At 51.0% G+C, this 26,605-nt stretch overlaps 1 protein-coding gene across 2 annotated transcripts in view; it reads left to right on the forward strand.

Moving 5' to 3' along the window:
* Positions 1 to 26,605, forward strand: part of Trmt61 (tRNA methyltransferase 61) — a 150,705-nt gene that overhangs the window by 82,286 nt on the left and 41,814 nt on the right. The window lies entirely within an intron of this gene.

Raw genomic sequence — 26,605 nt, forward strand, 5'->3', positions numbered from 1 at the left:
ACTTTGGGTTTAGGAAGAGGGCGGTAAATGTCGGCGTGATAGAAAGCAAGGAACAGGTGCTTACCCTGGTCGCTAAAAAAAGGAGCTAATGAAACCCTCACGTAAAAAAAAAAAAAAAAAAAAACACGTTCGACGAGGAATCGAACCATTGACCTACAAAACAGTAAACGGACGCGTTAACAAACAGCTATGTCGGCTTTCGGCGGGCGGTGTTCGAGGCGCCTAAAACAACTCTATACTTACGTAAGTTGTCAACGAATATTGTCGCTTGTGTCTAGTCATCGCCTCCTTTAACGATGGTCTAGTTTATGCTGCATTTTTGAAATTCTGGCTGTCCTAACGCTTGTTTCTCACGCACCGGTCTTGCAGACGAGGCCGCATTGCTAGCGCTGCAAGCGATTGAGCCAAAGCTCCATTATTTGACTCAAGAAACGCTATCGCAGTCAACCCGACCTTTTCTGCGCAAGCCACGGCAGCCACGAAATAAATGGAATGTGCCGTTAGAATTATGGCGTTGATAACGCTTGTTTGACCGGCACCGTCTTGCAGACAAGCAACGTCGCTCTAATACTACAAGCGATGTCACTCCTGGCATGTCAGGCGCATCAAACCCATCGTGTAAAACGACTGCTAACAGTGCGAAAACCTCTGAGTTTGTAACAAGTGGGGATTTGCGGTGGCGGCGACGTAATAGGTACAGCAAGCAGGTAGGCAGAACAGCAGCGTAGGGTTACAACCTTTCCCCGAAAAAAAAAACGGGCCTTCCGGGGGGGGGGGGGGGATTGTGTTGAAAAAAGACGCCATGTTTTTTAACATGCAGTGCCATTTATTGTAGTGTTTTCTTAGAGAGAAATCAACATAACGTTTGTACTGAAAGCGATTGAGAGCTTGGTTAATCGCTCTGCATGTGCTTCACTGAAAAGTAACCGCAATTGCTGACCGCGGCGGTAGAATTTCGTTATTTTGTTCTTCCCTTAGGTCCCCCTCCATCTGAGGCAGCGCGCTCGCCCGCGTATTTTCTCTGCTCGCGTGTCTTTGCGCAGCTTGTCGACATAGGCGTGCGCAGAGTTCTCAATTTGGGGGGGGCAAAGTCTTACCGCTGCGCCCCCCCCCCCCCCAGAGCAACTCCCGACCTCTTCTCACTGAAGGCCTTGCGGTGCGAACGCAGTGCAAAGAGGGATGGTTATAAAATTTTTATTTCAATGTGATGGAATTGTAACACACACAAAATATTTCTGAGCAGAAATTTTACTTTCATGTGTTACATCGGCAAGGCATGGGGCAAATTTGGCGCCCCCTTCAGATGATTAGGGGGGGCGGCCGCCCCCCCTGTGCGCACGCCTATGCTTGTCGACACGTATTTATCGTCTTAGTTGTTGAATTGACGCTTATAAAACGCCAAAACGGGCATAATCACGGCACAAAAGCCAAAAAACCGGCTGATGACGGCTGGTTTTAGATATGGACCGGCAACCGGCCCGTTGTTTAAAAAACCGGTCGGGCCGGTCCAAATCCAGGAAGGTGGCAACCCTACGGCAGCGACGAGCGAAAATGATTTTACACGACCGCCCCCGTCGGCCTGCGCAAAAAAAGAAGATAGAACCCCTGCATACACGCCCTCGAAGAAAGCTGTACAGCCGATTCAGTTTGTTGTGGACGAAGAGCAACCGAGGCTGCAGCCACAAACGATTGCGCTTGCCGTGGTATGAGCCAAAGCATATCTTCACATAGTTATGTTATCGTCCGTCTGACTGTTACTTACTGAAGGGAAAATTCAGAACACAAACGTTGACGTCTAGCGTCTATGCCAGACATAGACGCTGCTGTTTAGGCCCTAAAAACCACCTTCAGGGCGTCTGTCGGTTCTGTCTGATGGCGCGCTCGCGCCGCTGATTACGAACGAGGCGTCTGTTGGCGTTGACTTATCGTGTTGGCGAGCCGGTAAACGCCATCACGGTTAAACTCCCTGTTGGAAGACTACGCTCTTGGGACGATAGAGTGCCGACAGAGCTTCTTATTGGCCCCACAAACGCCATCAAGGTTAAACTCCCTGTTGGAAGACTAGGCTATTGGAACGATAGAGTGCCGACAGAACTTCGTATTGGCCCCACAGGCGTGCTGTGAGCCCAACAAGAAAGTCTTGTTGGAATTTTTGCCCGGGGCATAATAATACGGGAACAAATTCTTAGGTAAATTCGATTTCGTTGAGGACACCGATGCCTCGCGTAAAAGTTTTATTTATAGGACTACAAGAGGCATTTTGTAGCCTTTCCTTCCCGTGCACCCAGACATCGAAACGAACCTTGTGATACACTCGAAGCAGTAGATTAGTGCAGAGTGGAATTTAAACATTCAGCACGTTTTGTTCAATTTACGAACAGCAATTTTAGAGCCTTTCCCCTGGTCTATGTGGAGAGTTCATATTTATTCTCTCAACGGGCGGTGAAATAGTGCAATGTGCAGTTTAAACATTCAGCCTGTTTTTGTGCAATTTTGCATGCTTGCATTCACATACCGTTCTTTTAGGCACCCTAACGATAGGGTGCCGTGGTAACACCCCAATCGAGAAGAAATACTTTTTAGCACCCCTTTAACGGTCGTAGCACCCTATGAAACTGTTGATTACACCCCTGAATTTTGGCACCCTCGAGGTGGGGTGCCCGAGCAATATTTGGGTGCTTGAAAGGTGCAAAAAGGGTGCAAAATGTTCAGTACACCCTCCTTGCACCTTAAAGGGTGTAAAAATGTAAAGATTTACACCCCTTAATATGTGGCACCCTCATGATTGGGTGCCGGAGCAATGTTTTAGTCCTTAAAAGGTGCAAAAAGGGTGCAAAATGTTGAGTGCACCCTTTTAGCACCTTTAAGGGTGTTAAAAAGTTTAGTGTGTGCCTGCCAGCAGACGGGAGTGTTTCTACGATTAGTGACGCCTTCTATATATACTCTGGTTCACCCTCGAGTCACAAAATAGGTTACCCTTAACAACAGCCCCTTGCTCGTTTGAATAAAAGTTATAGTTTCAAACATCACTCACCCAGCAACGCCCCGCAGCCGCACTCGCGCCCAAGGGCACAAGGTGTAGACGAGGTGTAGGTGTAGGACGCGAGGTGTAGACGCGAGCACCTCCATATTAGGCAAACTTGTACGCTATAATCGATATTTAGCTTACTGTAAGCAGCCCCAGTCGATCGCGCACCTAACAACGTGTACACGTTGCCAATATTACTAAACGCATCAATCTTCCATGGTTGGATCAGCTTGTGAAGCGAAGTTGGGATTTCAGGCTCCATGGCGAAAAGCAGTGGCTTCTGGCGCAGAACCAAGAGAGAGAGAGAGAAAGATTACTTTATTTGATGTCCGAGATGGGTTCTGAAGGGTAGACGACTTGGACAGTCTCCCTCCCTCAGCCGTCAGCCAGAATTCCTTGGATCCTCACGCCGGCTTCGGCCATCCGGACTGCTGAGAGTTGTGGCTCGATGCGGTGTGGAGCTGAGCAGAACAAGCTTGCTTTTTTTTTATCTCACCAGGCGATCACTGCGCGCCCTCTCAAAACACGTACAAAGGAATTCGAAATTCGATTAGCCGCGGGGGCCAGTGCTCAGTAATTGTAGTAAGTTTGGAATTTAGCTGTGTCTCCGGGAAGAACCGATCGAGCGACATTGCAGCGCACTAAAGTGTTTTGGACCTGGACTGCCTTCAAATCCGTGTTCAGTTTTTGATAGCGGAGCTGTTTAGGGGCTCGTGATGTCCGGCGATGATGCCCGTCACGCCGGGCAAACGTACCCCGTTTTGCCGACAGATGGCGCCACCGCCTCGACGGCCGTCCAGTGCAAGATATCGGCAGGCGGCGCAGGGCTACCAGACCTCCGTGGGTGACCTTCGAGTACGGAGTGGCGTTGCGAGCGACCCTCGCCTATGCAGGGGGGTGGCCGCGCAGGCTTGGAACTGGCTTAATGTTTTTTGTGTGCGCACTCGCCGTGCAGATTTTATAGAATGAGCCATTCTTGTCACCTCTTGATTTCGAACGACAACCCCGCTGGTTCTAAAGGGGAATGTGTTATACCACGTACAACTGCGGCGCTTTGGAAACCTGTTCAATGCGAACACACGCTGAGTGGAAGTGGACTCCCAACAAATTTTTTTTTTGTACAACGCGTCTTCTTCAAAGATGTCAGGTTGCCACTTAAAGGAGTACTGACACGAAATTTCTCGCTTTCAGTTTTTATGCTGTAAAGAATACCTATTGGCCCAGTAATTACGAAAATCGAACCGAAAGCCGTCAGCCGCCAACACAGAATTAATTATAGCACGTTTATTGCAACCAATTTCAAATTTGGTCGCCGCGCGGGAAAATGGCCGTTCGAAAGCCAGCCTGCAAGCGGGCCAGCCTTACGTCACGGTCTCACCCGTGACGTCAGGGACGTTTTTCTTTCCTCCATGCGTTCGCCGCATCGTCTGCTACGATTTCACATGGTCCGCGACTCGCCCGCGCAGTCGACATGTCGTCTGAATCGTCAGACTCGGATGAGTCCCTGCCACCCGACAGACAGAACAACTTTACTTGGCCAGGCAATTAGGCCGGCGATGTCTTCGCCGTCGTCCGTTTTTTAAATATCACTTCGGCTCGAACCGGCGCAGAACGTGATAGCAACAGCTTGTCGCCACTCTTCTAATCAATCTGATCACGAAAACGAAGCTCCACATGCGAGAAAGTAGATGTTAGTGTGTTGAAAATTGTGCTAGGAGTTGTTATCAGCGCTGAATTTAAAAGTGGTGTTCAGATATTTGCCGCGATGGTAAGCCTACGCTGACCGGAAGCGGAGGTTCGGCGCTCCGACCCAGCACTGCCGGCACTACGGTGTGGCAAGCGGCCGAAAGATGGCGCCACCTGCGCGCTAGAATCAAAATAGGCCGCGGCAGATGTCTTGGTCGCCGATCGCTGGAACGGAAATTATTGCCAAAATAAAGCTTCATATGCGAAAAATGGGATGATAGTGTGGTGAAAAGTTGTGTAAGGGATGGTCATTCGCAGTTGTACAGATACCAGCGATCAAATAGTCGCCACGATACTAAGTTCCCAACACCCAAGGTGACCCGTGCAACCCCGAGCCCGCTGGCTTGGGCGACAGTTCTTGCGGCCGCCGGCGCGCACGAACTCAGTCCACTTATCGCTGCATGTCGTCACGTGGAAAATAATACATCTTGGCGTCGTCGTCGCTTTGCTCGGACAGGCTTCCACGAGCAGTACTTCGCATACCGCGAGCTTGCCATAGCACAACTTGGGCGAGCTCGGCGACGCGCACCGCCGCGTCGCCGCGGTGCCCGTCGACATCGCGCAGTTTTCGGCACCAGTGCCGAACACCATGCGCCGGCAACGAACTGAAGAGCAAAGACGTCGAACACGCAACGTTTACAAGCATTGCTCACACAGCTACGCCCACGTCTCCTGCCCAAACGAATACCACCGACAACAGCAGCGCAGGATATCGTTTCCGGTTCTGAAAACGACTATATGACGTCACTCTGAACCGGCCAGACACGCAGGCCAATGTTTCGTCACGCCAAAAGCGATTGCGCTAGTGCTGCCGATTTGTGGAAGCTCGCGGCCTGGACAATCAAAATCGATTTTATATGTGATTGCGGCCTCGGATCGCTGCAAAAATTTCTGTGAGGCATCTGTACAAACTACTGAAGCCAATTATATCATTTTTTAGGTATCAAAATGTGGTGTCAGTACTCCTTTAAGGTAGTGTGTCGTTCGCGTGAAAACTCTGAGCCGGAGAGCCATCTTTTTAGGAAAAGCAGCATTATCCGCCGCGGCGTAAAATTCAGTAGCGGCTGTCCTGCCCGCCCCCTTAAATTGGATGCTTGTTTAGATTTGATGTTTCCGGAAAGGCCCCCGCACCAAGATAAACACATGCGAACAATTTGCGATCTATTCGCAGTCTCCCTACTGTGCACGTCACCCTGTTTGGCTGCTTCATCGACGTTTGTGCTTTGTTCCAGTTTATTGCGGAGTGCAGGTTTGCCCCAGTAAGCTTCCTCAGGTCCGGCTATCCCGCGTCGTTAAGTCCGGCTATCTCGTGACAATATCGTTCACCATAAAAACAACGGCGCAGAAACCGGGCAGCAGAGAACGCTAAAGATGACACGACAAGCGCTAGCTCGCCTTAGTGTTCTCGTCCTGTCCAGTTTATGCGGTGGTGCTTTTATGATGGATAGTATCCTACCCTTTTGACAATGTCGCTCCTTAGCCCGTGCAGGCCAGGTGCCGATGGAGTCGCACATGTAAGCCATACACCGAGCAGGTTCTCGTATACTTCACTTCACATAAGTCGCTGCAGATCGTTTGCCGGTGGCGGTAACTGGCCTTTAGGGGCTCCCCTCTTGTGGCATCTCGGCGCACATCCGCCGCTGTATCTGCGCGCCGATCGGAATGCCTCCTCGCGTAGGCGTAGGATGATGGCACGGGGGAGCCGGAGGTCGCGTGACCAAAGAAAGCGACCGCATACCGCGACGGCGTCGTATACACGTTGCGTGCATGCGGGGCGGCGGCGCATAGGAAATGTGTATCGGGCCCCGGGGGTCACGTAATCGGGGTCTCGGGGGTCACGCGTTGAACTTGGTCCCCCTGTCTCCTCCGGCGGGTCCGCCGGGGTCGACCGCCGGCTGCGAAAAGGTCAGCACGGGCCTCTGCACCACCACGTGTGCGCGCCGCTTTGCAACTTGTTGCCGGCGATGCTGTCGGTTTAGCGGGGGTCCATCGGGGGTAAGGAGGAGGGGAGGGTTCTGCCCAGGGGCTCTCTTTCTTTTTTCTCATTTTTGTCTATGCGGGTGTGGGCATCCTTGTTGTGGCCGACAGCCGGCTACAGTGCTCGGGGAGACGGATGAGCATTTTTTTCTACCTGCCCAGCTGCATCGAGGTTGGAGCTTCACGTGTACAAATTAGTAACAGATCGCTTTGTCGGCGGTGCACTCTTTTGTGGTCTGCTCGAAAATTACTTTCGGCGAGTTTGCATAGCGAGTAACGCGAAGAGGACGTTGTAACTCTATCTCAAACCGTTTCTCGGGGTGGCTCTATATGCCGAGCTATAGTTGAAATCGAGGTCATGGCCGTGTATATATTCATGCAGTATTCTGGCCAGCTGGAAAAGTCAGTGAGCAAGGTTTGCGCAGAGTGAGCCCACGTGTGGAATGCCGAGTGAACTGGCGAGACCGCGTAGGGACAATGTGACCCGCGTTACCTTTGACGCCCTTATGTATCACACGAGCGTCCTCTAAATAACTTCAGTGGGGTTCTTGCATTGTCAGTCTCGCATTTGCGTTTGGAATTATGTGTGAAGAACGAATGCCAGATTGCGTTTCCCACCTTCCGCGGCGAGTACCGGACTCAAAATGGAAGGGCCCAGGTTGTTCGGCGATATTGAACCGGAACTGCGGGGTTTTTAATGCGATAGCGCTACTAGCCTGCCGGCCTCGATTTCGGTTTTTGTCTGTATAGAGCTTCTGCCTAGCAAGGGAAAAGGATATCAACGGTGCCGGGTCTGCCGTTGAGCCTAAGAGAACAAGTACTAAGTCGTGATGCAGACCGGTTATTTCTTGGTAAAACGTTTTATCGAAACTGGAGACCAGTGGTCTAAACAAAGGAAGGGCAAGCGGTGAGGCGCCATAAAGCACTGGGGACAATGGTACAGTTGTTGCACTTCATTGCATCACTTCTTGTTCGCGCTGATAAGGGTTCTTTTCTGCCCCACTCTTGGCATCGGTTTATCACAACTGGTGCGCCAGACAAAATAGTACGTCACGACTACTGCCGGCAATGTCCCCGCTCAGGCTACCTATTTTAGCGGGACACTCTTAAAGGAGCACTGACACCAATTTTCGGCGTTAATGTTACTGCACAGTTCGCTTCCTTCACTCAACAGAATACCCTGGCTGAAATATGAGCGGCCTGCGACGTGAAGAACATAGTTCAATTGGATCTCATTTATCGCGCCGACGGAGCAGCGCGCGGAGCGGCACTCAGCAAATGGACATCGGCGTGACATCACCCCGTGAAGCCAAAAGAAGTGACGCGACAGCGCTCGTCAAAAACTCGTGACGTCACTTCACGCGCGCGGCCCCACCAGCGGCGAGCGGGAGCAACACCCTCTCAAGCGGGCGCCGGTGACGTCTGCACACAGCGGTGAGGTCAGGCCGGGATTCTGTCATATGCTCCGTTCGGGATGAAAGCGCGAGAATTTGAAACAAACGATTTTCAGGCCGTTCAATGTAATTAACTATCGCGCGCTGAAGTATTTGAAGTGCTGTTTCAGGTTCGCCAGACCATTAAGCATCGATAAAAGCAATAAAAGTGTAACATAAAATTTTCGTGTCAGTGCTCCTTTAAGTGAATAAAGTGTTATTTGGTGCAGCAATTCCGCGTCGAGTTGGTGCGGGTCAGGGTGCAGTTGCGGTGCGTGCTCATTTGTGTTCGGTGTTTGGCAAAAGTCTGACATGACCATACCGGACGAGTGAGGTAGGCTGGGGTGTACCTGCAATATGGGCATTCCGTGGGTAAATGGGCAGTGTGCAGTTGACGATTTATTTTAGGTGCGTAGGCAGCGCCGATAAGAAAGTTGTTAAAGATCTCGCTGCGGCGTTGGAGCGGCGGTAGAGCGCCCAAGTATATCCCCTTGGAGTTTTGTTCTTCAGCCGTTCTCGTCGGTCCTCCTTGTACCGATGTAGTCGCATTGCTGGAGGAGGTGTGGACGGTCGTGCCGAATGTTCATCAGGCGCCAGTGGAGGTTGGAAATGTGCACTATCCTGTATACGAACTCGTGAGCCGCCGTTTTGCTTGAGGAAGGGTGTTCATAGCTGGGGTTACATTCAACGCTAGTAGAGTTGGTGGTATAAAGTCCGATGTGCCAGGAAATTCGCGGTTTTGTGGGGTCTTGTTGTTTCCAATGGTTCGCACGAATTCGCGAGGATACGGATAACTTGCGGCAGAGGCTACTTATTAGTATTGTAGGCAACGAATGACATGGTCGATGGCTTGCGGCTTCGCCTCAAGACTCGTGGCTTGGCTGTTGCGCATGGTGTTGTACCTCGAGTGTGCGGGGACCTTCCGGGCACGTCCGATTACATTTGAGCATGTGTAGTTGTCAATTTTAGACTGGTTGTTGTCGGTAACTGCTAGCCACGGTGAACACATATGCCAGTTTTTACGGGTGTTTCGAAACCCGGATCTAAGCAGGGGTGAACGCATGGACTACGGGATTTGCCAAGACAGCTCGTCTTCGAAGCAAAATACGATGTCACAGCGTCCCCGTTCCACCTCGAACAAGGCGTTGTGCGGAACTGGCTCTTGGTTCGAAGGTCACTGTCGAGCCGTCCCCTTCCCCACACGTGACCCCGCGGTGATCTGTTCCCGTGATTACGTTTGAGGAAAGAACGTTCGCCACTGCGGATTTCTCGAATTAGTGATGCGCTAAAGGAGGCTGTGAACACTATGTATTATCAAGAGATCGACGAACGATTCTTTCTCGAATCTGATATCTTTCGAAGCGACGTGCGAAGCGCATTCGGGGTTTAAGGCTGTCTGGAACGAAACGCTTCTATGGTATAGCACAGAAACAAGCATGTGGGGCTTATTGAACTCCCCTCGTATATTAAAACACCCCGGCTACATCAAAGCCCAAGCCTTGGGTAAACGCCCGCGGGCAGGTGTTGCCGACCCCCAGGTGTTCTTGGGGTCGCTTCGTCTGGGCCAGGTGATCGTATGGGGAATGTTCGAGGCTGCGAACGGTGGAAAAAAAAAAAAGCGAGATAGCCGCAGAAAGGAAAATCAAAGCGGGGGATATAAATGTTGGTGAGAGTGAAGGAAGGGGGCGGACGAGGAGGCTGGGAGGGCGTTATACTCGGATGCTGATGCTCGCTTGCTGGTTGCTGTTACGTGGTTCGCGCATGCCTGCGCAGATCGCTCTAATAAGGAGCCTTGACCTCTGCACACACACACTCTCCCTTCGTCCATATAGCAGCAGCAACCCCTGGCTGACCCCGGCTGCGCGGAAGGTCACGTCGTGAGCGCGGGCAGGGGAGGCGGCGTTCGGAAGATGTGGGTGACCGACCCGTGTCGTGATCACGGTCTCGGATGCGGCTCTGTCCGCCCGCAGCCAGGGTCGGGCCACTACGATATGCTGCGCGCCCGCGCTATTGGAGGGACGTGTGTGCGGGTGTACGTACATCCGCGTGCCTTCGTCCGTATACTGGCGCTTTTTGTGAGCCCGGCGTGCACTATTATCGGGGATAGACGCGTAGGATCGCTAGCGGTATTCGCCCCTGGCTTCACGCGTGCACGGACGTCTACTGCGGCGGCGGCGGCTGGGAGGAGGGCTTGTGTGTACCGGGGGAGAAAGCGTGGCTTAATTTCTCGCTGGCGGATGTCCGCCCGTGTGTTCCAGCCGAGAGCGAGTGAGTGAGTGCGCGTAACCTTGCGACCGGTGTGTCCGACGACGTTCGGGAGTTTCGGCGGCGTCTGTATGTCTCAGTTTGGCGCCGGTGTTGTTGACCGAGCGTGTGTGTAGGCATTCGGAGTTCGGCGCTTCCGGACTCCTATTTCCAACTCGTATTAAGCTGAGCAGATCACGACGTGAAGTCATCTCTCCCTTTTTCTATTCCTCCCCGAAATACCGAAGCCGAAATTGAGCCCATCCAGCAGCGCAGGTGATGCATGGCGATGAGCGGAGCCCAGTCAGTGTCTGTCCTTGCAATGCGTTGTCGCGTCTTTCTTGAAAGCCTGTTTTAAAGTTGGGGACCGTTCCCACGGAGAGGATCGAAGATGCTCGTCAGTAACCTTGCCGTGCATACTCGTGTACAACTAAAGGAGTACTAACACGATACTTGAAAGGTAAGATAGCTATGTGAAGGGCTTTTTTTTCTTTGTATATGGAGATATCTCCCAGCAAGTTTAGTAGTGACCGTTCACTATGGCATATTTTAAATTCATTTTAATCTTTACCCGCACGAGAAACCTCGCAGCGGACATCCTTCCCCATTCGGCATCAGCATGACGCCATCACAGAACAGGGAGGATTTTAGAGAAGCAAAGGTCTAGCTTTGCCTGTAGTGCCAGAAAAATCGTAGCGGCGGCGTCGTGAACTACCGAGGGAGCCCGCTTGGTGCCGCTGAAACAAGGCTTTGTAAACATGGCGGATGCTTTTTGCACAGGCCGCTTGAGCTCCTTAATAACATGGCTGCTCACACACGGCAGCCGCCGGCTCGCTGCTCCTGCTGGTTGCTGGCTGGCACGCTGGCCGCGTGTTTACTTGCGCCGCGCTAGTGAAGTGAGGTTACGCCAGGTGACCAGATGGCCTCGACTGGCACAGACCACAGTTAGCAGCAAGTGAGAACAAATCGTTTATTGACATCCGCAAGTTTGCAGGGGCCAGGACATCATTTCATTTCGATCGCTGCAATTGTACGTCGCTTTCGTGGCATTTTTTTTTTTGACATAACTCGTTCACTTGCGCTAAGATTTCGAACGAAGGGCACACAACCAGCACTCAGTCGACGATGAAAGGCGGCGGTATACAGCGAGCGTCATCAGTTCGCCCGTGCGATGTGCCCACCTTCCGCATCCATCACATTGGAGAGCGGCGACGTTGTCATGCACAACCTTTTCGCAGCGGCTGCAAGTAGGACGTGACGACGTGCGCTTGGGGCCGGGATTGATCGCAATGTCTCCAGCTAGCAAGAGGCACAACGTGACTGTCGGGCGGCGAGGAAGGGGTGCGCACATGTGGCGGCATACCTTGGGGCGATGCTTCAGCGAGGTGGTGGGAACCAAGTCCGTGCACAGCGCGCGAGACAGACTTGTAGTGGCGAGCACGCTCGGACGGGCGCATCCGTCGTGAGGAGCAATGCGTACGTTTGGCGAGGTCTGGACCGAGGCGAGTCCGTAAAACGAAGAGTGATGCCAATAGCAAGAGGAGTCGCAGCCTGGCTATAGGCCTAGATGCGCCATCACAACAAGTCGATGCGGCGGTACAGCGGCCCCGCTAACACGGGCTCCAACAGGCTCACGCGGGTCGCTGAGCCTTCCCGGTGGCACGTATCCCACTTACTGCATGTTCACAGCGCAGAAATACTAAAGAAAACTAGATTTGACAAGACCACAGAGAATAAGTTACCCGCAATCCAGCTTGGCTTAGCTTGGCTTAGCTTGGCTTTGTGGTTGCGAATTCACAAGCGAGGTGGTGCACCAGTCGGCTGTTCGTAAAAAGTTGCGTACATTTTGCTCAACAGATGTTTGATGCGGAACTTGTTAATAATCTTTTTAAACAACACATTGTAAGCGAACTTTGTTGGCTCTCTGAGTCACGGGATGAATGTTTTGTATTCTCTACCAAAAGTAACCTCTCGGTTGCGCCGTCTGGTGGACTTGATTTCGAAAACTGCCGCTGTTGGTTGGTGTCGATTTTTACGCCGCCTATACGCCTCGAGCGCGGCCTGTAGGGGCGCCACTGAAATCCCCCTAGCGGCCCGTTTCGAAAGCAGGCGCGGGAGTCCCCGGCCCGCTCCCCCCTGTCGCCGTTGCTTTTGGGGATCGTTCAAGACAGCGATTTACCGTTTGTACGTGTTCGAAATACCGAATAACGTGGAGCAGGCACTCTGTTTGCAAGCGTGGTGTGTTCACGAGAGTATAAACGCTTATGACGCGATCTTAGTGAGATCTATATGAGCGCCGGGCGTGTGTCACAGGCCAGCGTCCCGAAGCCAGCATTTGCATGCAGCTGATTGCAATTCCGCTGCCCTGAAATTTAGTGGCAGTGTCTCCGTAAGCAGTGTTTCGTTTGATGGTCATGTTGCGGCTATACACACTATGATGTAAATCGACTTTGTGCACTTACAAAATCCAGCGGAGCACTCATACCTGACAGCACGCAAGTTACGCCTGCCAGTATCACATGTCAGGTATTGATCAGTACCATGAACAAGCCAATGCGGCATAAATTTCACAAAAATTGTACCAAAGAAGTACGATGTATAATGCAAAATTACACTCCGGAGTCAGCACACGACGACAAATTTATTGCTGGGTCGTCTTGTCCCGAGGTGAGCGCTCGCAAATATTCATCTGTTACATTTATCCTCCACGAGAAGCCCGAAGATGGGCTTAGAGTAATCCGCGTCCGTGACCAAACTCTTCTTCGAAACATCGGCATATGACACAGGGAGACTGCAGAATCTAGCATAAACGGAAATCAGAAACCCTTATCAATACGACACTCTTCCAACGAGCCCGTGTGTGCGAGATTTCGGCGCACGTTAAGGATCTCCAGGTGGTCAAAATTAATCCGGAGCCCTCCACTACGGCGTGCCTCATCGTCTCCGTTGCGTCGGCGCGTTAAACCCTGCGATCAATCAATCAACTCTCCCAACGACACCTCGTATCGCTTGTGAACTGCCTACCCTGTATTCTTCAAAAAATGCGTCCGCCGAGTGATCAGCCGTTCTTTGAAGGCGAAAAACAAACGAAAAGTGAACACGCAGCTTGTGTGTGTGACTACTAAAACGTTGATTCGTTGATTTCGCTCCGCATTTGTAAACAACGATAGTTGAGCGTCCTCCTCCTCACCCCCCCCCCCCCCCCCCTTATGCCTAGCGAAATATCAGTGCATTTCGCATCTAGTTGGTCTGGTGAATACTACCTTGCTCAAACAAACGTCTTTAGCATTTCAGAGGCTGCACTCGGTTTTTTTTTCTTTCCCGTACGACTATTCTATTTATTCCTGACTTGCAGACCATTCATTTTCCCGTGGTTCTTACTATAAGGCATGAGTGGGCACATATCTGACAATGCACAGCCTTTGAGTGTACTTAACATTTTTGCGTGGCTTATATTCCCATAAAAGGCACAAGTTTTTGTCAGCTATAGGGTTATCACATCCCCGAAACATATTTTTCTACGACGTACATATTCCAAGCAAAGCCGCATTTGTTGACTGCGCTGCAAAAAGAACCAACCTCTTACAGTGCCAATATCAGGTCTAAACGAGGCGACGATAAATAGAATTCACTTGTGCTGACGTGTTCGAATGTGGCAGCGGTGATATGCTGCTGCCGTCGCCGACGCCCGCAAGAGCGGCCAAGAAGCGCGCAGAACCGCCTCCCCGGGTAGCTCTTGTTGGCGTTAGAGCGCTCTACCAAGACACAGCTGTTTTTTTTAGTGCCCTAAACGTGCAGTTAGCTTACAGACGTCACCATAACAAGTTGTTTAGTGCGCGGAAATGCAAAGTGAAGCGAAAGAGAACCAATACACTGCATGACCACCTATCAGCCACGCAGCGCTAATCCCGCAAACGCCACGGAGAAGCGGCGGCAGACGGCGCAGCGATCGCGAATCTCGAGGCGTATAGGGAAACCAAGGAACGTCCAAGCTTGAGAGGCCTGACGCCATCTGCTCCTCCTGGCCCAAAACTGCCGACGTGAAGGCCCCCGTGACGTGACAACCGCGCTCGCTGCGGTGGGCGTGGGCTGTTCCGGCGTGTGTCACACGTGACTGGTTTTGCAAGTGACGTCATGCTGCGCGGGCTCTGTTAGATCGTGGAAACCACGTCTGGTCTGCAGGCGTGCGCACGTCCACACCGGCCGTGGTTCGACGAGAACGGTGCACCGTCACGAGCGCCCTCCGGTCACGGCGGCTGCCTCGGTGTTCGTTTTGTCGAAATCGAAACGGATACAAATGAACGAGGCTGTAAATAATTCGCACTGAGGCCTAACTTTGGGCAAGTTTGGATACTCACTGCTTGAAAAAACAACGCAAGAAACTTGGACTCAGTAGATAGACGACGACAGGCGCTGACGAACAAAAATTTTATCATTGGAAGTGACTTCACGTTCGTAATCTCACAATGGTGCGAGAAGGAAAGGAACAATGAAAAGGGACCCAAAGCCACTTGCGGGAAAAAGCCAGGCAAGGCAACACGCGAAATGTGCGGACTTCGTATCCCACTTCCGCGCAGGCGTGTCTGCGTGGGCCAGACGGGAAGGTAGGTCAGCGAACGCCTCAGAGCGCATGCTTACTCCATGTGCTTAAATACTGGAAGCAATCTCGCCACGCACTTTGCCTAGTGCAAATGCAAATGCCTAGTGCAAATGTTAGTGCAAAGCTTAATGAAGCACTGATCTTGAAACGATACTGAGACGCCAGATCCCGTGAAATCTGCGAGGCATTGGGGGGATGATTGCATGAGTTCGCATTGGGTGGCACTTCTTATATAGCGGGAGATCTTGGTGCCTAAAGAGAAAGAGTGACGGTTTTTAAATACTAACTGTGTTCTTTTCACGTAGTTTAAGGTTTTAGCTTTCCTTTCGTTCTCGCACCGTTGTGAGATCACCCACGTGCTTGTCTATAGTTAGTCACTTCCAGTAAAATTTGCTTTAGTTCGTCAGCGCTTGTACTCGTCTGTCTATGCGAGCAAAGATTTTGCACTGATTTTTCTAGCTGTAAACAATTATTTATACTGCGACCGACCGTCTGATTACCCATTCCATGATTATTGGGCTAATATAGGCAGCTAAAACAGCGAAAAAAACAACATGAAAATCACCGCATGCAGCCTGCTCTTACTTTCCGGCGCAGGGTTCGCTACTGCGACTATTTTGAACGCGACACGAGTCGTTTTCTTCATTTGTCAAACTTAATCTGCTTATAAATTGCTGCAGCCACGACAAACAAACTGCGCTATAAAAAGCAGACGATGTCATGCATTAAGCGCAATCTCGGTTCTAAACGCGCGCATTGACATCCGGGTCCGTCGCTTCAGCGAAGTGATACATGAGCTATTGCCGTTCTTAACCTGTACTGGAGTATAGCTGCGTTCACGAGCCGTCGCGCTAGGGATTGTGGTCTTCTATTATTTATAAGCCATTAAGGCCAACTGCACTCAAATTTCACCTCGGCCAAATTTGTTTTTAATGCGTAGTAAGTACCCCCAAATAAGCTGTGACACAAGTGGTAGCCCCGTGAAACGCCTCGTTAATCAGTCAGAAGCGTTTAAAAAAGCTCCGCCGCAGACCACTCTGCACCTGCCGGCGGATCGCGTAAACAGCCATGACGCGCCTGTGACGTTCCAGCCGACGGTGGCTTTTTCCTCTGGCCAGCCACGCAGCGGGAGAACCGGTCGAGCTCTGCTGCCCCGTGCGCGCGTAGAGCTTGCGCGCAGACATTCTCCCGAACTGGTGACCGTCCGGCCGCTCGCTGGACGGCTGCAACGTCACTGCAATGGCCGCGCTCTCCTCGGTTTCGGTTTCAAAATCGCCGATTTTTGCTGGCCGCTTGCGGCGTCCACGTGCGTATTTCAGCTGTTGTTTTTTGCATGTTGCTTTCTTTTTAAGCAGACTATACGGAAATAGGGTTTTCAAGAAGTCGAAATTTTGAGTGCAGTTGGCCTTTAAATCTCTCTCTCTCTCTCTCTCTCTCTCTCTCTCTCTCTCTCTCTCGCTCTCGCTCTCGCTCTCGCTCTCGCTCTCGCTCTCTCTCGCTCTCGCTCTCTCTCGCTCTCGCTGTCTGGATTAAACGGTGTGCTTTCTGTTTACTATACTAGCAACATCGCGCTTCGCAAACGTACCTTAATAGCGTGCCGGATTTTGGTCACAGTCAGAATTGTTGATGGGTTTAGTCGGATGCGCTTGTTTGAGCTCGTGGTTACAAGTTTAGACATCAGTCAGCAAGCTGCCTTGTTCTTACAGGACTACATCAAGGGTAAAGTGATATGCAGTTCTCTTGCATTCGCACATCATCGTCATAATCATCCGTTACCACAAGCCTATCTGCGCCCACTGCAGGGCAAAGGCCTCTCCCATCCGATATTGTGCTAACTGCGAGCAATTTGTCCCCGCAAACTTCTTGATCTCATATGCCCATCTAACTTTCGCCGCCCCCTGCCACACACATCCGCATCGCACACACATCTAGAAATGCACAAATAGAGAGAAAGTAAAGAGCCCGTCGACAGAGTGCCACAGTTGACGTAGGCCTTATACACTGATGTTCCGTATTGGGGAGAACAATTCCCATTTCTAGGTTCCGAAATTCCATATTTTTAGCACTTTTCCCGGGAGGTTTGTGAAGAAATCCCTGCAAAAATTCCCTGCATTCTTTTTTTTTTCTTTTCGGCGGATATGTCTTTACGTGAATTCCTGTTCGGTTTTGGGTGTTAGCCAGCGCCACCTACCGTATTTTTGCGATTCTAAGCACCCCGGATCACGGCCTCCGCGATCGGCTGCCGGCGGCGCGCCGTGCGCCGCTGGCAGCCGATCGCGGAGGCCATGCCCGGATTCTAAGAACCCTCCCCTACATTTAGGGAAAAAAAAATTGAAACAGAAAAAACGCTTTGCGTGCGAATGTTACCACCCCCTTTTCTTAGCGACCATCTCAAGGTGCATTTCGGACGCGGGTTAGCGGGTCCAAGTTGATGTCGTGGCCAGGTCATTCATGATGTGTTCAATTCCAAACCGCTGCGACATACTGATAGCAGCGGCCCAAGCTGCGCAACAGTCTGGAATGGCAGTGAGGGGGGCTGAGTATCAGACGTAACCAGTGGGCTCACTGTACTTATTTTAGTGGTTTCATGTTAGTGGAGATGGCCCGAGATTCTTTTTTAATGTATATTTCATGAAGAAGGGCTTGCGTTCGGGATAGTTGGTATTCCATAACGTTCATCTTAAGCGCAGAAAAAAACAGGGACACAGTAGACGAGGACAAGCGCTACTTCCAACTGAATTTTATTGAATCAGGGTGAAATATATAGCAGCAAAAATAAAAGAGATACAGAAAAGGTTACGATTATACACAGATTCAAATAACGGAATCGCTTGCCGCTGTCCCCACACGTGTCAGCTAGCCATTACCAACGTTTATAGATACTTTTTCAGTTTCGGAACTGCGCCCTCCAAAGCGGGCGCGACTTTACCCTAGGCGCTGAGAGGGCGCTCCGGTCGCGAGTTGCGCTGTGCCGGCGGCTGTGGCGGCGGCTCCGGCGGCAGCGTTGACGGCGTGCGCGGCCGGTCCGCTGGGCTCAAAGCACTCAAAGTTGCGGCCGCGGTGTAGCTGCGTATCTGCCCTACAAGTTTCTTCTTTCCGCTCGCGTTTGTCTTTGCCCTTGTGCGAGAAACTTGCCTTTTCAGTGTATTCGATTTGGGATGCTATTGAACAGTACGGCCGCGGGTGAAACCATTTCGTGACTCCGTCAACACGCTGTGTTTTCTTTCATGTGCTGGGCTTGGTGCAATGTCGACTTGCTTAACTCGCAGTCGGCTGTACGGGATTTTCCAGCCAACTTTAGCAGTGATGCTTGTGAGGAGGCTGGGCACATGCATCGTGCATGAGGCACATGCTTATGCCCTTTACAAAATGTACAACTGTGAGGAGACCCGCCGCGGTGGCTCAATGGCTAAGGCTTTGCGCTGCTGAGCACGAGGTCGCGGGTTCGATTTCCGGCCGCGACACCTGCTTTTCTGGTGGAGGCGAAAAGCAAAAACGCCAGTGTGTACGAGATTTCGGCGCACGTTAAAGCCCTCCACTACGGCGTGCCTCATCGCCTGCGTTGCGTCGGCGCGTTAAACACCACAATCTATCAACAACTCTGAGGAGGAGGACGGAATGTAGCCTCGTGCTAAAAAAACTATTATTAAAACAAAACAGACTAATGGACAAAAACAAAAATTCCTCATGCTAATTCATTTTAAATCTCAGCAAAAACCTCCTAATTTATCCAGGATTTTGGGTTAGCTTTACCCACGGAACAATTTAATTTCTTAGAAACTACAAAGGATACGCGGATGTCTTTCGTAAAGAAAGCATGCAGTTGCTGCGCATGGTTATCGGGAAATATCATTCGTGCTGCAACTAACTTGCGCGATTGGCCCGCCAAGCGAAATCGTGTGTGCACTTGACAGCTACTGCTACGCGAAAATTCATTTAAAATGCTGTCGTTCTTGGTATTTTAGCCCCCACTAAAAACCACAGGGCGTACGTTACGGTACGTACATCTCCTTGCATAATCGACCCATTTCCAATAAATAGCGAACTGGAATAGCGCGGCAACAAAATGTTGAACAACTTCCGAGAACAGTTATTTCTTTTCGAGTACGCAGCCAGATCACAACCCGAGATGCCGGGGCGGAACGCTACGGGAGGGCCGGCATTTGCATGAGGGCGAAGTAGTCCAAGAGCGAAAAAAAATCACGTGACCACCAACCGTACGTAACACGTAACCCCACGTTTCTTTTTTTTTTTTTTTCTTTTTCTGGTGACGTTATATTTTTGTGACATTCCTTTTTTTTTTTTTCACGCGCGCGCTGCGTTTGCACGGCGTTGCACGCGCTCTCCGGCAAGTCGACGTTCTCATGTGGGGCCCATTATTCTTCTCTGTGCCTGCTCTAGGTTCAAGCGCACAGAGCTTTTCTTGCGCGCTGACATCCCAGCGCTCACATGCGGTTTACGTAATGCTTTCCTTCCGTCTGGAGCAGGAAGGCGAAAACCACTAGTTAAGCGCTCCCCGTGTTTGCTGTGCGTGCGTGGGTGGGCACACAAATCTGGTAATTGTGTACATTCTCGAAAGCAAACAGCCACAATAAACAGTAGACAACAAAATTTTTTGCCACTTGTTTGGTTCTTCCACACTTCCGGAAGAGCATGCATATACGCGTGCTCCAGTCGGCTGAGCTCAAAGTTTCGGCGTAGTTGCGTGTCTCTACAAGTTTCTTCCTTTCTGTGTTAATTCGGGCTTGTTGGTACATACTTAGTTTTGATAACAGCGCTAGGACAGGACACAGAGAAGGACACAGGACAGGACACAGTTTGCGTTTGTTTTTGACCCCTGTGCGCGAACCTTGCCCTTTCAGTGCGTTCAGTTTGTGACGCTATTGAACAGTACCGATTTCATCGAGGATTTCGTGACTCCGTCAAGACGCTGTGTTTTCTTTGATGAGCCTGGCTTACCGCAATGCCAACGTGCTCCGCACCTGGCTGTACGAGCAGATACAGAAGCAACACTCAGAAGTGTCACTTTTTAGCGCCGTCATCGGATCAATAGCTTCTCACCCAATAAAAAAGAGCGATTCCCCGCACGGACAAAGAGATAAGCAAAACGCGCAAGGTATGTGGACTTCATTTTCTGGAAGAGGATATTGCGATCATTAACGTAACGTCGTCGAGATCGGCCGGGCTTACTGGGCACTCAAGGAAGGTGCAGTTTCCGTTAATTTTCCCAACTTGCCCAGCAACTTGTTGAGGAAGCAGACTCTGCGGCGGTCTCCGAAAAAGAGAAACGTGGCGTCTGCGCACGAGTTAGGTGATTACAAAAGGAGAACACTTTACCAATGAGCGACAAGAGGAGCTCTCTAAGGCGCCTGTTCCCCAGCAACGCACCGATTTTTCTCAGATAGACGAGAACACTGCGTCAATACGGCTCCCAGCCAACTGGAGAACGGCAGCACTCGAAGAAGAACCGGGGCAGCGTCGGCAAATTGTTTTTTACTGGGCCGGAAAGAAAGCGGGGGCCTACACAATCCTGTAGAGCGTTGTTTCTTAGGGACGATATCACCTATGTTGTCTACTGAACGGGAAGCTGCTTCAACAGTCATGTGAGGAAATATCATTCGTGATGCAATAAATTTGCGCAATTGGCATGACAAGAGAATTTGTGTGCACGCTTGACAGCCACTGCTACGCGAGCGTTCATTTAAAACGCTGTCTTTCTTGATATTTTAGCCACCGCTTCAAATCCCTGGGCGTACGTACAGTCGGCCAAATCTTTAACTGGCGTGCGCGAGCGGCGACTTTCCTGTGCGTCAGCGCCATATGACGGAGCCAAGTTGCAAACTGTTTGAGGCTAAGCGCATGCCCAGAAAGCCGCCCTCAGTTGTGCTCATCGTCTGCTAGGCTGTTCCTTCCTTAGCGCGTCACCCCTTATGAGCGCACTGCGAACGATCCAGGCAGCGTGATAAAGCGAATGGGTTTGCTCTTATTTTATTTTCCCAAGATCAATGTTGCAGCAATCAATCGAGTAAATTTCAAGATACGCCGAACACGTTCGCTCATGAGATAAGCTGAAGAATAGGGTTTACTCATTTTTTACTTTGTGACGTAAACGCTTTCTCGTGTGTATTAAGGGCAGTTATCAGTCGTATGCGCGCTTGATATCTTCAACGTGCTGAAGCCTGTGCTGAAGCTATAAAGTAGGCATCTACAGAAAAAAAAAAACCTAAAGAAGAAATAAGTAACCCATGTTCTTCGGCTTATCTCATGATTGGGCGTGTTCGGCGTATCTTGAAATTTACTCGATTGATTGCTGCAACGTTAATCCTGGGAAAATAAAATAAGAGCAAACCCATTCGCTTTAATACGCTGCCTGGATCGTTCGCAGTGCGCTCATAAGGGGTGACGCGCTAAGGAAGGAACAGCCTAGCAGACGATGGGCACAACTGAGCGCGGCTTTCTGGGCATGCGCTTAGCCTCAAACAGCTTGCAACTTGGCTGCGTCATATGGCGCTGACGCACAGAAAAGTCGCCGCTCGCGCACGCCAGTTAAAGATTTGGCCGACTGTACACGACTGCTTGCATAATACCGTCCGTTTCGAATATACCTCGAACTGCAACCACCGCAACAAAATGATGAGCAACGTCCGAGAACAGTCATTCCTTTGCAGTACGCAGCCAGAAGCGGCGAAGACCGGAGATGCCGAGCGGAACGCGCTCCCCGCTAGCAGACGACGCTCGCTCTCCTAGCGCAACTCGCAACCGCAGCGCCGCGGTGGCGAGAGTCGCGGCCGGCCGCCTTTACTCCATGGCCGCGGCGGGGAGATGCGGAACTGAAAAAGTATCTATAAACGTTGGCCATTACCACGACCAGTTCTTTTTTAAGAAAGCTGCCTCCTTATCGGACAAAGCTACTGATGTCGTGCTGACACACTCAAAATCACCTAGTTGCACTTCAGCTGCCTCTACAATCTCACGCTTGCGCTGATCAGAGTCGTGAAACAATATCACAGAGTTTTAAATGCAGAGCATTTCTTTAACTCACGATGTCACCCGGCGTTGGCGTGCCTCGGTGTCCGCAAGAGCCGTTCCAGGTGCGCCCTCTCCCCCACTCCTCCTCTCCCGCATCACGCTACCTTCCTTGCTCTCAACAACAGGTCCGCACCCCTCTTCCTACACTATATAAAAAAATAATACTTACCGGCGCCTGGTTTCGATCCCTCGACCCTGCGGGCGGAACGCAAGGTACATGGTGCTCTACCCACTGCGCCACAAAACCGACACAGAATCAAAGGCTACGAACGCGCCTTATATCCTTGACCCATTCAAACTACGTCAAGAAGCTGCTGATACAACGCATTCACTACCACCAACTCCCCAAACACTAAACGTTAACGCAATACACTCACCCCCTATGCGACGCATTTACTCGAGTCCCCCTCGCGGGGAGATGGGCCCTTTTTAAAGTATGGTTCACAGTTGGGGTATTCACCGCAGTGAGTCGACAGGTTACCATCTTTTCTTTTGTGTACGTTATTTTGATGCTCACGTAGCGCTTGTCTTTGTCTACTGTGGCCCTGTTTTTGTCTGCGCTTAAGATGAACGTTATATTTTCAGACGCGAACGCTGTGAATGGTGAATTACGAATTTTAGAGGCGGCCAGTGGCACCGCGCAGGGTAAAAAAAGAAACCAATACGGGAAGGGGGAAGCGATGTTCGTTCGGATATTTTTGCGACAGAAGTGCCGTCATTGTGCCGGATGATCTTTGCGGCCAATTAGAACTCGGGTGCTGGCCTCTTGCGACGTTCGCCCTGAGAGTATAGGGTGGTACAGTACTATGCAGTGCGCGCCGATCCCCTCAAGCTCACGTCTGTTCCCCCGCAGCGAAAAGGTTTATAGTTTCGCTAATTCGGTATTTAGCGCACCCGGACATTAGTGATGGATAGCGTTGAGCCGCACGAGACGCAAGAAAAGCGCGCTTTGCGCGGAAGCAGTGGGCGTGCGCGAGCACTGTGGTCCCCTAGGGCGTGCCGTTGTTCCGGAACATTGTTTGTGTCATTTGAAGAACGTCGCCGGAGGCAGCGCTTCTCCGGACACGGAGAGAAGAAGAGAAACATCTTATTTGTGACCTGGCTTAGTGGAACGATTGAGAAGTGGAAGGGCAGCTCTGTTGGCCAGAGCCCTGTCGACCACATAAGGACATTTACCTGGGAGCAATTGCAAGGCAGCTAGCTAGGAAATTTCTCTGAAACTGATTTTGTTGTTTCCACAGCAGAAAGCGTCTGTAAAATATTACTCCTAATCCAGAAACGCCATTTTTTTACTCATATTCTACATACAAACGTCATTTTTGTTTTTAAAGGCGTTACAGTTTCCGTTCGTGCGTTTTCACGTTTTTCCTCTTCTGAGTGGTCCTGGAACGTAAATGGCGCAAGAAATGCGCAAGTAGTACATGGTGGCCAATGGATGACAAGTATAGTAATGAGATAACAGGGAAGCGAATGCAGAGAGGAAATGCATATGGGCTCAGGCGTCATAACATGCGACGTAAATTAGCAAAGTCGTATGCGCAGTAGTCTTGTGTTGAATGATGCTTGTTATTCATTTTCATTATCGTCCTCCGATCCTGTGCTTCCGCTTCACTTAAGCGGCATCATGCCTGCGTTTGACGAGTGCCCCGGCTATCTCCGTGCATGTGCGAGAGCAACATTGAAGTCCTGTTCCTCGCTGAGGCGTTCCGCAACGGCCGTATACGACGCTGGCCGAGATCAAAGGGCCGTGCGCTCCATGCCGAAATGGAAGGAAAGAATGCCCTTTTGGTAGACACGGCCGTAGAAAACTGAAGCGCCTTCATCGTCTTCATGCGTTCTGCGCATCCGGTGTAGTATTCCATTTCCTTTTTACCGGAAAATGAAAATAAAAGAAAAGCAGGAGGACTGGCGGTTGCGGGAGGAATGTCCATTGAAGCGTTTCAAGTGACCGCGTGTCCAGCGCCACCCAATGGCCACCGCGCGGCGCCGTTCACGCTCGCAGAGCGGTCGTAGTGTGGAGCCTACTTCTCTTTCCCTCTCCCTCCTTCCTCCTAACTGCGCTACCACGCGCGGGCAGTCTTGGAAATTGTGTCAGAAGCCGCTGTTTCGCATAATCGCCGTGCGCGCACTGCAGCCGACTTCTGGCGCGCACCCCTCCAACATATCTCTCTGCGCCGCCTTCACGCGCTCCTTTGTTGCGGGCGGTTTTGCGGTGTTAAGAGACGTGTTGTACGCTGAGACGGGGCTTGCTTTACGCGTTAATGGACCGACGCGTCGTTCGTCCCGGCAGAAGGGGGTGAGGGAATACTGGAGGTGCTTTATTTTTGAAAATTTTCATGTTTTTTTTCTTTGGTAACATTGTGGAGTTTTTCCTCCTTCGCCATCACCTCCGACCAGCTTTCGGTAGCCCTTCGTCTCATGCGGAGGATCTTGCGGGACCTTCGATATCTACAGGGAGCTACGGAGCATTCGCGGAAAAGTTGGCTTTGCCGCAAAGCATTCTCTGTCGGTCGAAACGATTGGGTCCTTGGGGGTATCAGTTAACAATTTCGTAGTAAAAAAAAAAAATAAAAATCAGTCACGTTCCCTTGTGGGAATACGGATGACCAGCGAACAAAGGCTCACTGTACGGTGCGTAGGAAACAAAACGCGTTTGATTGTACAGAACTTTTTGCCGAGCGAGTGTGTTCATCCTTGAATCAAAAGAAAACGTGGCGTAAACAGACAAGATACGACAGACACAGGAGCCTGTGTCTGTCGCATCTTGTCCTCGTCCACGTACGTTTAGCGTCGCGATTTCTTTTCATTCAAGTTTGATTGTAATTTGTGATGGATTGAGCATCCTTCCTAGCTATTGAAGGGAATCAAACTTGGAAGGAGTGTAGTTTTACTCTAGAGAACAAATGTGAGGCTGTCCGTACCCCTCCTGCGTCGTAGGCATCTCACTGCCTGTGTAACACACCAACCGAAACCGCTCGACCACGGACGACAGTCAGGCGAGCATCGGGCTGTCCACGTGGAAATGTGCCGCTTGAACAGCGTGGGCGTCAGCGTGAAAGCCTTGCGGTATTCCAGCCACCATACTCGCGGTGCGGGCATGGCGATAGCGACTGAGCTCGCGCTGCTCAAAACAGACGGGATTGCGGTGATAACAATGCTCAGAGCATGCACTTCCACGAACCAACCGACGTAACCCCAAAGCTAAGAAAGCAAAACAGAGCGCACGATCATTTCAGCCGCAGACGGTGGCACGCGAAGGCGGACGCAACAAATTTTAGATTAGTGTGGCGGGGACGAGGTTCGGATCCGAAGAGAGCGCTGGCCAAGCCGAGGAGGGAGGTTCCCGCTGGCGAACATTACCGAAACGGCGCCTCAAAGCTCCTCCTACCAGTACAACCGCTGCTAGCGTCATCTTGCGAGCGGCGAGACGGGGGGACCGAGTACATGACCCGCGACCAAATACCGGCAGTGGCAGTCGTTATGAAAACGCTCGGGACAGCCCGCTGCGTACAGTGGCGCCGGATATGTCGTTTTCGCCCGGAACTTGTGTACGTCGTTTGTACCGCCGTTTCGATTCTCGCTACGCAAAACTATTAACAAAAAGTTGGGATTTAATAAAAAAGAAGGGAGAAGGGGCGGCGCAGACGGTAATGCGACAACAGCAGGTTGAACATGCGGCTCCGCTTGCAGACGACGCCGTGCGTTTAGCGGACGTCTTTCAAGGAGTCTTCCTGCGTGTTTTTTGCGCTTAGTTTTCCCGTTTTCGTTTTTCGCGTGCTTAGTTGTTTCGTTAAGTGCCCTCAAAAACGGGTGATTTCGCGCGTTCCTCCCCAGATCGGGGAGCCCCAGGTAAAGATCGTCAAACAGCACCGACGTTTGCAGCGCCTTTGGAAGATATTTTTCTTTTTTTTTTTCTGTGCTTTTCCGAAGCCTCGACACGTCCGGGAGAGAGAGAGAGAGAGAGCGTACGCTAGGGAGGCGTGTTACACATCGTGCACCGCAGCGCAGACCGCAAATTATCGGTTGCGGGCGGACGTAGACTGCATCTGGGCGAGCTAGGATAATCTGTTCTCATTCTCCGCCCGTGTAGCCTCTTTAGTTTTCATTTTGATGGGGGAGGCTTCTTTTCTGTTGTGTGTCCGGGAGCACGGTAGGTGTTTTTCTTTTTGGCCAGGGACGCTTTTAAAGCACGGATGTATACAGCACGAATTATCATGTCAGCATTAGTCATATATATGTACCTGAGTGGCGCGCACGGATAATACTTCGAGTTCAGTCAGCTCTGTACGCGTTTGTTCTAGTCAAAGGTCCCATCAATAATTCACGTTGTAGTGTTCCTTTTAGCGTCGCGAACAAAAACGCGCTGTACAAAAAAACAAACATCCTTTTTAAGCAAATAATTAAGGATTTTTGGGTCCTGTTTTAGGGGACTCACAAACCTTTGTATGATGGTCCCAAATTATGACTAGGCTGTAGGGTCGACATTACCTACGGTAAACTGTAAAAGTAGCGTATTTCTAACGCAGGCTACGGGATCTACTGCCTTTT

Source organism: Haemaphysalis longicornis, unplaced genomic scaffold (assembly GCF_048455015.1).
Source record: "Haemaphysalis longicornis isolate Haplotype H1 unplaced genomic scaffold, Haemaphysalis longicornis Haplotype H1 scaffold_8, whole genome shotgun sequence".
NCBI classification, from domain to species: Eukaryota; Metazoa; Arthropoda; class Arachnida; order Ixodida; family Ixodidae; genus Haemaphysalis; species Haemaphysalis longicornis.